Here is a 12,911-nt window from a genome sequence, read left to right on the forward strand (position 1 = left end):
CTCGTGGAGCAAAAACAGAAAGCCACAGCCGAGCGGCCGGAGCAGCAAGCAACATCAACGTTTGGTGGTCGAGCAGAAACACCACCGGCCACCGTTGCATTTCATCGAGCCCTATTCCGCACCCCTGAAGCCGTACCAGCTCATAGAGATAGGGGATCTTCTTCGGATGAAATGCCTAGATGAGATGACAGAAAGGGGAAAGCCCCCCGAGAGGACGCATCACCCGAGAGGATTAATCGCCAATTTTCAGAGGCTATTCTGCGAGATCCTCTGCCGAAGCACTACGTGCCTCCGACGATCGACGAGTATAATGGGACAACCGACCCAGATGATCATCTAGGTAAGTTCGATAACACAGCTACTCTCCATCAATACATAGATGGAGTAAAGTGCCGAGTTTTTCTTACCACTCTCTCGGGATCGGCTCAACGGTGGTTTCGGAGGTTACCGGACGGATCCATCACAAGCTTCAAGGACTTCCGAACGGCCTTCCTCCACCATTTTGCAAGCAGTCGACGCTACCAGAAAACGAGCGTGAGCCTGTTCGCCATCAAGCAAGAAGCCCGTGAATCGCTCCGAGCTTATATCCAGCGGTTCAACAAAGTGGCAATGGAAATTCCAACGGCCACTTCGGAAACCATGATGAACGCCTTCACACAAGGCCTAGTGGATGGAGATTTTTTTCGATCACTCATCCGAAAGGCGCCCCGAGATTACGATCACATGCTACACCGGGCTAACGAATACATCAACATGGAAGAAGCGCAAGCGCCCAGGAAAAAAGAAACTCCAACCGAGTGGGCTCCCCCTGCCGAGCGGAAACAGCACGCCGCTCATCAGCCGCCTAGAGGACCAAGGGCCAAAGCAATCCGATCCCCCCACGCCAGGTCCCATGTGCAAGAGGTAGCTGCCGCCCGGGCCAAGCCAAAGAAGAGATGGACCCCGATGTTCTGCTCCTTCCACCGGACGGATACGTACAACACAAGGGATTGTCAAAGTCTTCCCTTCGTGACTCATCCTGTGCCCCGGAATGTCGGACGACGGTCTCCCTCAGTTGACAGGCGACAGAGAACTCATGAAGCCGATCGGACGCGAGCTGATAGACCACAGCAACAAACTCCCGATCGGCATCGTCCTCCAAGGCAGGAGAATCGCCGAGCGTCCAGAGAACGGTCTCAACCATCCGCTCGGGAAGAGGAAAATAGAAGCAATACTTCCCGAGGCGAGATCAACGTTATTGCTGGCGGGCCGACCGGAGGAGACTCCAACCGAGCTAGAAAGGTGAGCGTCCGGCAGCTCCAAATTCATGCGGTCGGCTGTAGCCGAGAAAAAGCGGAAGGACCCGAAATTAGTTTCGGGCCCGGGGACTTGGAAGGAGTTGAAGTACCCCACGACGATGCTCTGCTCATCAAAGCGGTAATAGCCAATTACACTATTCACCGCGTATTTGTTGACACAGGGAGCTCAGTCAACATCATATTCAAGAAGGTGTTCGATCAGCTGCAAATTGATCGAGCCGAGCTGTTGCCCATGACAACTCCGCTCTACGAGTTTACGGGTCGGACAGATCCGGCTGGCTACCTCGCTGGGAGAAGAGCCGCTCAGGAGGACAAGGACAATAAACTTCGTGGTGGTCGACTCTCCCTCGTCCTACAACGTCATTTTGGGACGACCGGCGCTCAGCGAATTCCGAGTGGTCGTCTCAACCTTCCATCAGAAGATCAAGTTCCCCGTGGAGGACAAAGTGGGAGAAGTACGGGGAGATCAGCTAGCAGCTCGGCGATGCTACATCGAGATGGTCCGAGCAGAAGCCAATTCCGCTCGGAAGGCGCCCCGGATCGAGGTAAACGCCATCACTGAAAAGCCACCCTCTTTAATTTATGAAGAAAAAGAGGAAGTGCAGATTCACCCAACCCGATCGGAGGCCACGACTTTTATTGCGTCCGATCTAGAGGAGAAGCAGAAAGAGGAGCTGATCCAATGCCTCCGAAGAAATCATGATGTCTTCGTCTGGTCGACACATGAGCTGCCCGGAATTTCGCCGAGCATAGCGCAGCACGAGTTGCATGTCCGACCGGACGCTCGGCCGGTAAAGCAGAGAAAAAGAGATTTCAGCGCCGAGCAGAATGCCATCATCCGGGCGGAGGTGGAGAAGCTTCTGGAAGCCGGCCATATACGCGAAGTGCAATTCCCGAGCTGGCTGGCGAACGTAGTATTAGTCTCCAAGCCGAACAACAAATGGAGAGTATGCATAGATTTCAGGGATCTCAAAAAAGCTTGCCTGAAAGACTTTTATCCCCTGCCCCGGATAGATCAGCTGGTGGACTCTACGGCCAGCTGCGAATTAATATGTATGCTCGATGCTTACCAAGGTTATCATCAAGTGCCGCTCGCCCGTGAAGATCAAGAAAAAGTCAGCTTCGTCACGGCCGATGGCACCTATTGCTATAATGTGATGCCGTTCGGATTGAAGAATGCGGGAGCCACATATCAGTGCTTGATGAATAAAGTATTCAGAGAGCAGATTGGGCGAAATCTGGAAGTGTATGTGGACGACATTCTCATCAAATCCGTCCGAGCGGCCAATCTCTTCAAAGACATGGAGGAAACCTTCCGAACACTGCGCAAATATGGAGTCAAGCTAAATCCCCAGAAGTGCTTGTTCGGAGCGAAAGGAGGGCGTTTTCTGGGGTACATAGTGACCGAGCGGGGAATCGAAGCAAATCCCAGCAAGGTGAAAGCTCTCCAAGACATGCCGCCTCCAAGAAATACAAGGGAAGTGTAGCGTTTGACCGGTCGGATAACTGCTTTGTCCAGATTCATCTCCAAAACTACCGACCGGAGCCTCCCTTTCTTCAAAATCTTGCGCAAGACCACTAAGTTTCACTGGGATGAAAAATGCGATCGGGCGTTCGAAGACTTGAAGGCATATCTGAACTCTCTCCCGGTATTGGCCAAGCCGATTGCGGGTGAGCCACTTTATATGTACTTGTCTTCAACCGAGCATGCAATCGGCTCGGCTTTAGTGAGGGCGAGCGGAGAAGAGCCTGTGTATTTCCTTAGTCACATTTTAAAAGATGCTGAATCTCGCTACACTGGGCTCGAGAAGCTGGCTTTCGCTCTGGTCCTTGCAGCTCGGCGCCTTCGTCCATACTTCCTGGCGCATACCATCATTTTCAAAACAAATAGCCCGCTCGGTCGTGTGTTACTAAACCCAGAAGCGTCCGGGCGGCTCATCAAGTGGACGACAGAGTTAAGTGAATTCGACATCCAATACCATCCCCGATCGACGATCAAAGCGCAATCCTTGTCCGATTTTGTGACTGAGGTGCAAAGGCCGGAGCCGGAAGCTATGTGGAGAATATATGTGGATGGGTCGTCCACTCGGCTCGGAAGCGGGATTGGAATATTGTTGCTCTCCCCTCAAGAAGAAAAGATGCTCTTATCCGTCCGGCTGAATTATAAAGCTACCAACAATGAAACAGAGTATGAGGCCCTCATAGCTGGCTTGCAGGCTGCCCGGCATGTGGGACCCGGTCGGGTAACGCTCCACTCGAATTCGCAGCTGGCCGCTCAGTAGCTCTCTGGTACCTTCGAAATTAATAGTGCTCGACTCAAGCTCTACGCTAAAGCCTTCGAGAAGCTCAAAGCCGATTTTAGAGAAGTTATTGTCCAGAAGATACCCAGAGCAGAAAATCAAGCAGCTGATGAGTTAGCCAAACTCGCGAGCTCAATAATGTCGGTCGCCATTCTGCAGCCAATTGAAAAAGTACTGTTGGTGGCGCACGTCGACCGGATGGAAGGCCACACATTTCCAAGCGATTGGCGGACACCCATCATAGAGTTCCTCCGTTCGGGCGCCACACCATCCAAGGAGTATGAAGCCCAGCTGCTAAGGAGGAGAGCCGGTCGGTTCACACTCATCGGCGATCAGCTTTACAAAAAGGCTTTCTCACGCCCGTTGTTGAAATGCGTGAGCTCGGAGGACTCGGCTTACATCCTCCAAGAAGTACATCAAGGATCATGCGAAGGACATCCGGGCGAACGAGCACTAGCTAAGAAGATCCTGCTAGCTGGATACTTTTGGCCGACTTTACAAGCAGATGCCACTCGGACCGTGTCGACGTGCCTTTCATGCCAGAAGTACCATAACTTCAACCACCGACCGGCAGAGGAAATGAAGGCATCAACAGTTTCATGTCCGTTCGATCAATGGGGAATGGATATTGTTGATCCATTTCCGATGGCGACCGGGCAGCGGAAATTTTTGCTAGTGGCGGTTGATTATTTTTCCAAGTGGGTGGAGGCCGAGCCGCTAGCCAAGATCACCGAACAGATGGTCAAAAAATTTATCTGGCAACACATCATCTATCGGTTCGGCATCCCTCGCCGATTGGTTTCCGACAACGGGCGGCAGTTCATAGGGAAGATGCTAGAGGATTGGTGCAAAAGCTACGGCATCGAGCAACACTTCACGTCTGTGGCTTATCCCCAGAGCAACGGTCAAGCCGAAGTAGCCAATCGGGAAATTCTTCGCATTCTACGCACTCGGCTCGACCATTTGGGAGGGAGTTGGGTAGATGAAGTGCCGGGCATCTTATGGGCCATCCGAACGGCTCCAAAGGAAGGGACAGGCGTCACGCCTTTCCACCTGGTGTATGGCGGCGAAGCGGTCATTCCTGTTGAAGTTGGAGTCGAATCCGCTCGGATCCAAAGCTATGATGAGGGCAACGCCGAGCGGAGGAACATGGAGCTGGATCTGGTTGAAGAAGAAAGAGCCAAGGCGTCCGTCCGGCTGATGGCGTACCGGCAACGGATGAAGCAAATTACAACCGTCGCGTAATCCCCAGATCATTCCAGGTCGGCGATCTTGTCTGGAAGAAAGTCAAGCCGGTCGGCGACGTCGGCAAACTGGAGGCACCGTGGGCAGGCCCCTTTAAGGTGATTGAAAAGCTCCGCTCGGGCGCATATTATTTGGAGGATGAAGACGGGCGACAGCTGGATCGACCGTGGAGTGCAAATCATCTCCAGCCTTATCGAGCTGGATGAAAGGTGCACGAATGTAACTCATTTTTGTGTATATGCTAGTCGCCCGTGTCCTTGTAATGCAGGAAGCGAAATTAATTCAAAGGATGGCCAAGGGTTCCGCCGATCGGCAGTATCGAAGTTAGCCGTAAAGACCGTCGAGCTCCGACGTTAAATATCGAGATACGAGCCGGCGTCTATAAACGTCCGAGCCGAAGACCGTCGAGCTCCGACGTTAAATATCGAGAGACGAGCCGGCGTCTATAAACCCTCCGAGCGGAAGACCGTCGAGCTCCGACGTTAAATATCGAGAGACGAGCCGGCGTCTATAAACGTCCGAGCGGAAGGCCGTCGAGCTCCGACGTTAAATATCGAGAGACGAGCCGGCGTCTATAAACGTCCGAGCGGAAGGCCGTCGAGCTCCGACGTTAAATATTGAGAGACGAGCCGACGTCTATAAACGTCCGAGCGGAAGAGCCATCCATGTAATATATTCTGGCGGCAAGAAGTCGATCGACGACAAAGCTCGTTCTTTAAGACCCCTGAGCAGCCGAGCGGCTCCCACAGCAAAATCTATGGAAAACCCCTTTGAGGTAAGGCGCACAGCAAAAGATGGTTAATTAGAATTAAAGACGTGAGCACGTGAACGAGTGACATTCGCGCGCCGAGCGGCTGCGCAATCGCATGGAGAAAGAAAAAGGTCTTGCCAAAACAAAAATTGCAAGGAAGGGAAGATGATCTATTTACGCCAAGCACTGGGCAAACGAAAAAAGTTACAGCAAAAAATAAGTTTGGCCGAGCGGCGAAGATACAAAAAAAAAAATGGTTGGTAAAAAATCCTCCTCACGCATCAAATTCAAAAAGAGCATCAGGAATGGCGCCCATCACGGTTGCCAGGTCCTCTGATGGGATGGTCAGCTCGGCGGGAAGGTGGCCTTTGGTCTTCAAGTAATCCACAGCCGCCTTAATCGCCTCTTCGAAAGTGATGGAAATTTTGTCGGTAAATTTCTCTCTGAATTCGTCCGAGCGGACAAACGCCTTCCTCACTTCGTCAGAACGAGCCGACTCCCCGTCCTGATACTCTTTAAGCGTGGCCTAGGCAGCATCATTGGCAGCCTGGAGATCCTTTAAATCCCCTTCGAATTTGAGCAAATCAGCCGAGCGGCTCTCCTTCTCGGTGGTCAGAAGAGCATCCAGATCCTTGATGCATTGCTCCAGCCCTCTGATCTCCACCTTCATTCGGTCCATGTCATCGATGGCCAGGCGCTTCCGAGTGGTCACCATCTTGATCTCCTTATCTCGTTGTTTGACCATCGCTTCGAGCCGAACGACCTTGCTCGCCAGATCAGAAGCTCGTTTCTGTTCGGCTTCCAGTAATTTTTTGGCCTTCTCCAGAGCGGCCGTCGACTGTCGGCTGTCTCCCGCGGCCTTGAGTTTTTTCAATTCATCCTCCAGCTCGGCCAACCGATTGCCAACGGCAATCTGCTCCACCCAGTTCTACGAGCAAAAGTAAACAGGTAAAAACTTAATTCAAATACACGAACAGAGAAAAAGAGCATACCCCGGTGGCCTGTTGAAGGTTGCTGTCGCCGAGTTGCCCGGGAGTCATCGCTTTTATTCGGCGCCGAGCGTCCTCCCAAGCTTTTGCAAGAGGGCCCGTCAAGGTGATCTGCTGCTCGGGGACCACTGGCCGATCAGCAGCAGCCATGTATTCCTCTGAGGGGAGGCGCAGGACGGTTTTAATTAAATTCGGGCCGCTCGGCTCGCTCTGAGAAGCATCGGCCTTACCGGATAGCCCACCGGTGGACGAGGCAGGAAGCTCGCCCAAACGCCTGATACGACGCAGAGTTCTTGAAGGGCTGGACAGCGGCACCTCAGAGCTTGCGCTCGGAGAGCCATGTGGGGTCGGGGTACTCTCTAGGGAAACCGTCCCGGACAACACCGGAGCATCCGCGCCCCGCTCGGGCTGTGGCTCATCAAGTGGAGTTGAGGCAGATGCGGATTCCGGTCGTCGGCGCTTCCGAGTGAGTAGCGGAACATCATCGGCCGAACGACCCTCCACCTCGGCTTGGGTAGAAGGTTCTGTGCCGCCCGCTGCCTCGTCGTGAGAGGTAGTAGCTGCTAAGGCTTCAGGGGCATCCTGAGTCCCCTCGCATAATTCGTCGGTCGGATCGGCTGGATCAAGGCCCCGCTCGGCGACCTCCTTGTTCTTCACCGCCTCAATTTGAGCGGCTTTCAATTTGAGCTTCTCGGTCGCCTTAGCACGCCACATAACTTCAGCTGCAGAAACAAAGATTAAATCAATTAGAACAAAAGAAAAAGGAGGGATGAGAATCGCTTACTCATGCTGCAGGGCAGATCGGCTGGGGTAGAAGACAGGCCGAATATGTCCATTACTCCCGGGAGGAGCAGCTTGTCAATATGATAGCGTTGACCGACCAGCCGTTCGGCTGCATGAAGGTATGCCGCGTCGCCTCTAAATTTGCCGAGCTCCGGTTGCACCGGCATCGCCGTCTGCCACTTGGTACGAAAAGTTGGCAGCTCGAGAAAATGCACATAGAAAAAGTGCTCCTTCCAATGTTTGTTGGAGCTCGGCATGTTATCGAAGAAGACGAAACCTATCCTAGACTGGAAAACAAAGGTGCCCCACTCGGCTTGCTTGGGATTAAAAAAGTAGTGAAAAATCTTAGGGTCGAGGAGAATGTTGTTCAGTTTAAAAAGGACTATCACTCCGCTCAGCAGCCTAATGGAGTTAGGGACTACCTGGCCGAGTGGAATGCGAAAATAATTGCAGACTTGTAAGAAGAACTTGTGAGGTGGAAAACGCAGCCTGGCCAAAAATTGGTCTCGGAAGAAAAGAACGGTGTCGGGCGGCGGTTCATGTGGCCGATCTGCCGGTGTGGCTAACACTATGTGATGGTCAGGAGGAATATCATAGGTTCGAGTGAGGCGCAAGGCGTCCTCCTCATCGAATCAACTTTCCATGGTCGAATACCAAAGACCAGGAGCACCGCCGGTCGGCTGTAAGGTACTGGTCATGGTATAAGGCCAGGGATGGACGCGTGATGGAAGAAAGGAGAAATAAAGCTAGGAAAGAGTGCGGGATGATAAAAGAAATAGCTAATAGAGAGAAGAAAGGAGAGGCAGCAAGGAAAAGGAAGCCTTACGGGCAAGGGAGATGATCGGAAGAAGCTGTAGGGTCGCCGGAGAGCCGGAACGCAAGGTCGCCGGAGAAGAAAGAAGCAGCGAAACGTCGGGAGGAGATGAGGCCGAAATGCGGCGGAAAGCGGAAGTCGGAGCTTTATAAGGGCGGCCGCTATTAATTTCAGCCGTCCGATTCAGGTCGCCGATATCGAGGTCGTCATCTAGCCGCTCATTTCAAACGGCGGCTGTCCCATCGGAAGTGACGCCACCGCCATACGCTGACAAACGCACGATCGCCACGTGTCAGCAGGATACTGGCCGCATTTAATGAGCTCCCCTTACCGTGCGAAGCGCACGTGATGGGTAGTAGGGGAAAGCATCGGACATGGATTCCAAGAGAACACAAGGCACGGACAATATACCGCCGAACGGATGAGTATCCCTATACCTGGCCGAGCGGCCTAATGCAGTGATCATTGCTCAGTCAGATCGGCAGTCCAGTCAGTCGGACTTCGCCTCCTTCGACTAGACTCGAGGGGAAGGCAAGTGATCCGGTGGTAAGAGCCCGGGACCCCTAACGAGGGGTCAACGCCCCGTGGAGGTCAAAGGAGGGGTCAACGCCTCGTGGAGAGGCCAGGTGGTCCGTCGAAGAAGGGTGAGCCGACCGGACTCATGAGAAAAGGGCAGGCCGATCGGTCTGCCAGTAAACATCTGATAGTAAAAGGCGCCCTGACAGGGATCGGGGTTCCGACGCTCAATGAAATAGTAAATAATGACCGAGCGGAAGGCCTAAGAGAAGGCAGGACGTAATGGGTGCGCCGCCAGGCCGGCGCAGGGAATTAGGGCCGTCCGGACGGCGCTCTTCGTCTAGCCGGCCGGACGGACGTCCTGGCCAGCGGTGGGTAAATAGGGACAGGAACATCTGCTGACAGCCGTCAAGTCGTATGGCTAGGCCATACTCCTTGTCTGACAACGGGGTGTCCTGTTGTCCCATCGAAGGCACGGTGGGACTGTTGCAGTATGGCGTCAGGTAAGCTTTCTGACAAACCCATACCGAGGTATGGGCTGCGGACACGTACGCGCCTCGGTGGGCGTGTAGAAGCTCTTTCACCGCTCTATATAAAGAGCCGCAGACTTCGCCGGAGGTACGCGTTCTACAAGCTTTGGAGCTACTTTTTCCACCACTTGCTTACCTGACTTGAGCGTCGGAGGGTCGCCGCCGGGAACCCCTTCCCGGCTCGACTTCTGTGCAGGTTCGCCGGAGTTTCGTGAGACTAGCCGGAGATCTACATCAGCAACCCTGAGAGCGCCACGTGCCCAGCGTCCGTTGATTCAGCATTCGGACAGGATCATAGCTCGTAGGGCAATGTTGAGGTTCGACTTCTCTACTAGATTTTCTGCAAGTCGAGATTCGTGAAGTTCGAAGGTTGAAAACAATTGTTCTAATGTACTTACCTCGAAGTCCTTAGAGATGTAGTAAGCATCTACTAAGGAGGCCCAATCGGAAGTTCTCAGAAAAGCATTGAGCGCGTATCGGATCGAGTCCCGGTTCATTACTGCTTCTCCAAGGTTGTTGAGTTGAGTTATCAGCTCTTTGATCCTCGCTTGGAGTTGCGCTACCTTCTCGCCTTGGTGAAGCTCCAAAAATTTTTCCAAGAGATCTTTCGCGGAGTCGTAGCTTCCGATCCAATTTACCTCCTGAGGCGGCAGAACACTGAGTAGGTGGAACTCAGCCTTTCCGTTGGCGATGAAATCTGCTTGCTCCTTTTTCGTCCAGGTGTTTTCCTCCTTATCTTTCAGAACTGCATAGCCATATTTCATTATTAAAAGAATGTCAAATTCAGTTTTAAAAAATACCTCCATTTTCCGCTTCCATGTGGCGAAGTCTCCGTCGAACTTCGGGGGGTGGATGTTCGCTCCGGCCATCGTCTTGATCGTAGTGCTTCAGTTGGCTGTTAGTCCTTCTGAGGCGATCAAGCTCTGATACCAATTGTAGGTGCAGCGGAGGCTGACAAGAGGGGGGTGAATTGCTGCAAACAAAAATTAACTATACCCTCCTTGGATTTCAACTCAGAAAAGCAATAGTAAAATTAAAACAAGCAAGGAAATAGAAATTAAGTAGTAGACAGGATTTAACCTGGTTACAACCAAGGAGGTTATTAATCCAGGGCAGTAGAAAAATCTCCTTTGCTGAAGGCGGAGAAGCCTTTTACACTTTGGAAGCTTAGAACTATTGCTAGGAAAGAGTACACAGTTGATTGCTTGAGTTGTTGTTTCTTTCCTAGCTCCAGGGGCCTTTATATAGGTCCTGGAAATCTTATCCCGAGAGTCCAAGGCACCTCCAACTGGGTTCAAGGCGCCTCCAGCTCGGTCAGCGAATAAAACTTTATCCGCTGCGTAAACGGCCAACTTTGATTGTTGAAGGTGCCTTGAACAAGCCTTGAAGGCGCCTTCAAGTTGAATGTGCCTTCAAGACTGTTGAAGGCGCCTTGAGCTGGATTTTCCAGCACAACTCCTTTTTCCAGCTCCTTTGCGTGGACTTCCGATGCTCCGTTCTTTTGGGTGATTCCGGCCAACCGGAATAGGGCTCACCCGAACTCAATTCCCGACCTTCTCCTCGAGCAGGCTTCCATCTGGCTTCTCATCCCTCGAACGTCGCGCACGTTCTTCTCGCTCCACCGGAGTACTCTTCCGCAGCTCTCTCGTCCTTCGGACGCACCTAGCCCATCGACTCCCTTCTCGTGCCGTCCTTCTCGCTAGCTGCGTCTTCCGCTCGACTTCCTGCGCTCATAAGCTGCCCACTCAGACACAGGGATCAAACACAAAGCAGGACCTAACCAATTTGGTTGATCACATCAAAACTACCACGGGGTTCAACATTAACATGATAGATAAATGAAGGGAATAACCCGGTGAACTATACAAAGCAGAGTACCCTACATTTGTAAAGTATTACCTCAGGTTGGTGACAGAGTTAGCAGTGATCGCTACTCCTATAGCTATTGTGTTGGGATCTCAAGATTATTATGTGCATTTATTCTAAATTTATTTATTTATGTATTGTTTTGATGTGTAGTGATAGAAACAATCTTTGCTCTCAACATCAAATTTCAATTTGGGTGAGAGTGCATTTGATAGGGCTAAGCACTAGGGGTTGTATAATATATCAAATTTTTTTTACATGATATCGTATGTTATATCAAAAATTTTGATATAAGAAAAATATATACCGATATCATACCAAAAATTCGGTATATGGAAACTTCAAAATACCGAATATTTGATATGGTATAAATTTCATATCATTTATACTCAACTTTCAATATTGATACAGTATATACCGTACTGAAATCTTAAATCTCATATCGATTTGGATACCAATTATATCAAAATTTTTGGTATATCATTATATCGATATATGTAAATCAACCGTTATTGAAGATGTATTTTTTGACAACCGTATCTACCATACAGGGCAAAAAAAAAATCATGCAAACTTCTAAATATATCATCATTTGTTTCATTGTATCGTAAGTTGAATTTTATCTCAGAACCATTTTATATTTATTCTAACTAATTCTAGTGACGTAAGCTGATTTAAAACAACGTCTATCTAAAATAAATAAACTTGACAGCAATTTGATTTGACTTTGCCTCATTACTGATTACTCCCTCTCATTTTCTCACTGCAATTGTAATTTCCTGTAGATCAGAAAGTTTGAGCTATTGATCTCAGTTCTAGTGTTTTTGATGGTCTCCTGTTACTTTAGGGAGGTGATCTACGTGAAGTCACCTACGGCAGAGGTGCTAAAGGGCAAGACTATAGGGAGACGTCATTTCCCTCCTGTGCGCGCTTGTCACGCTGTAAGCAAACAGATTCAACCAAACACTTGCACCTCATAGTTCATAATCCTCACAACAAATCTGTTTTTAGACACAACTTGTTTCAGCATTCAACATTAGTGCTCTCAAGGAAGACGCCACATTCCGCCAAAGGAAATTTTCAGTTTGCGCATGAGTGCTTTTGACAAGGCTAAGGAATAAGTGGTATACGGTACCAAATTTTTTTATACAATATTATATAATGTACTGAAACTTTTGATATAAGAAAAATATATACTGATACCGTACTAAAAATTTGGTATACGGAAACTTCGATAAACCAAATTTTTGATATGGTATAAATTTCATATCGTTTATACTCAACTTTCAGTATTGATATAATATATACCATACCAAAATCTTAAATCTCATATCGATACTGACCATACTAAAATTTTTGATATATCGTTAATATAGATATATATCTATATCAACCGTTATTGAAGATCTATTCTTTTTGACAATCGTATCCACTGTACAAGGCAAAAAAAAAAAACAAAATCATGCAAACTTCTAAATATATCACCATTTGTTTCATTGTATCGCAAGTTGAATTTTATCTCGGAATCATTTTATATTGATTTTGACTAATTCTAGTGATGTAAGCTGATTTAACACAATATAAAATAAATAAACTTGACATCAGTTTGATTTGACTTTACCTCATTACTCATTACTTCTTGTCATTTTCTCATTGCAATTGTAATTTCCTGCAAATCAGAAAACTTTAGCTGTTGATCTCGGTCTTAGTATTTTTTATGACAGCCTGTTACTTTGAGAAGGTGAGTTACGATGATGAAGGGCATGTTTGTCCCAAGACTACAAGGTGACATCACCACCAGAGACACAATTACCCTCCA

At 49.6% G+C, this 12,911-nt stretch overlaps 1 pseudogene; it reads left to right on the forward strand.

Annotated features, from left to right (window-relative positions):
• The window catches only part of LOC121987027, a 109,160-nt pseudogene that overhangs the window by 11,228 nt on the left and 85,021 nt on the right, over positions 1-12,911 (forward strand).

Source organism: Zingiber officinale, chromosome 5B, assembly GCF_018446385.1.
Source record: "Zingiber officinale cultivar Zhangliang chromosome 5B, Zo_v1.1, whole genome shotgun sequence".
Taxonomy (NCBI): domain Eukaryota; kingdom Viridiplantae; phylum Streptophyta; class Magnoliopsida; order Zingiberales; family Zingiberaceae; genus Zingiber; species Zingiber officinale.